A 2,001-nucleotide genomic window follows, 5' to 3' on the forward strand; every position below is an offset into this window, starting at 1 on the left:
AAGTATCTGTCCCCTGAGAAAAATATCTAATAATGTAAAGGACATATTGATATTCATGCTATGGCAACTCCATTTTGTCTGCTTGCTTCAAAATCATGTTATTATACTCTTTGCATAACATACATTCTTTCTTTCTTTCCTCTTGATTCACATGCAACTTTCCCACACTAACCATTTCTCTCAAGAACATTCTATGAGACATCCTGCTCCTGTTATCTAGCTAGTCTGAGCCGGGATGTATAACCTTGTAACTTTCCATCATGCACCGAACTAACGATAATATGACCATATGTGTGTTTCCTTAATAATTGTACTAACATTGGTTCAAGCATGCAGTATGGGTGTAGGTGATTGGATATTAATAAACTCAAAACAATATAAAATGCTAAGTAGAAATAAACAAGGTTAGAGAGATTCTTGAATCCCCCCATACAGAGCTTTGCCTCTGTCTGGTTTTCTGTTGGATTGCGCAATCAACCTTGTAACATAATAATTTGACACTCACTTGGTCAACCGTGAAGGGTCATTACTGCCCTCCCTTGGTGCCGTGACTCGGATCCCTAACCAGGGACGCCCCACCACCTGTGGACGTCCACAAAGAGAGACTTGCTTTCGACCTCCCCCACTGGAATTGGGACTGATCATCCCCCACAAAAGCCACGGTAAGTGCACGAGTTCTTTACTAGTGATACTGACCGTTTGGCGTGGTTTCCATGTGGTGCGTGGTTGTTTGCAGTATCTCCGGACGTCCTGGTTGGATATAGTCAGAGGTGAGATTATAGGGGTGTAGTCCCATTAGGGATCTGATATTGATAACTTTTGGGCTTAACAAAAGTTAACTTATTACGTGCCAAATACTTAGGTTGTTATTATCTTCACAACGATTAGGCAAAATTAAAAAAGAAAAAAATGTTTTCTTACTCTTTGCAGTCACTACTACATCATGTGTCCAGTTCAACAACAGTTTTTGGTTATATGCATGTAGTGTCTTTTAGATGTTGGTACAGCCGGCGAGTTTTTCCAGGCAAAATACTGGTAGTCGTTTACCTGACACAGCTTCGCCGACGGTTTACTTACCATCGCTCTTGTGGTAGCTCCACCTTCGGTGGTCCTTTGCTCTATATTGCGAAGAATAGAGAGCGGGCGACATTGTCACGAATAATATAGGGATTCATGGCAGCTCTGGGTATGTCGTAATTTAAATATAGTTTTTCCCTTTGGTCCAACAAGGGTTAATGTTAGTCTCTTGCTGCCAGCAGGAGGACAGTCAGCTGGTGTTGGTTGGTGCAACTCCCACCTCCCTTTAAATAGCCACATGATCTATCAGCTGACCGCTGGTTATAATGTAAGGTGCCCCAACGAGGTAGTCGTGGGCGAGCTGTAGCCCCCTCTCACTCTGGCACCCTACAGACAATTTGTGTCCTCCCTCTGATATGTGGCTGTGTATGTGGGGCTCTCCACTTACTTCAAACCATCCGATCGCGGCTGTCTCCAGTCATTTCTCTTCCGGGACCAGGGCAGCAATAAATTCAGAGGACACGAGGTTCTTAACCATAACTTGGACTTTACTTGGGGAAGAGGAATATGTACAGTATTTACAGGCAGATATAATGTATAAGGCCCGACAGGTTATTGTCTCCCTCACAGGCGCTGGCAACATCTTCAGCCCTGGTTCCCTCTTTAAGTGAAGCATCTCTGTGACTCTAATCTCTAGCCCAAGAGACTCTTCTGCAATACCAACAGTGTTCCGGATCCAATATCTCCCCCACGTCTTAGCCTGGAGTCCTATTTATCTTCCTCTGCTTCCTGCAGACTAGAAGTGCCCCGAGTCCTCAATACCTCTGTTGAGCTTCTCCGGCCGGCTAACAGGACTCTTGCATAGGGAGACTTACACTGGTGATCCCACTGTCTGAGGGTATGGAGCTCCCGTCTACCCTAGCAGCCACCATATAGTCAGGCCGCCCGTACAGTTCACTGTCCTATCTCTTACTACTCAACACT

The sequence above is a fragment of the Phyllobates terribilis genome, unplaced genomic scaffold, assembly GCF_046119375.1.
Source record: "Phyllobates terribilis strain yellow unplaced genomic scaffold, ASM4611937v1 Scaffold_3__8_contigs__length_932513732, whole genome shotgun sequence".
NCBI lineage: Eukaryota > Metazoa > Chordata > Amphibia > Anura > Dendrobatidae > Phyllobates > Phyllobates terribilis.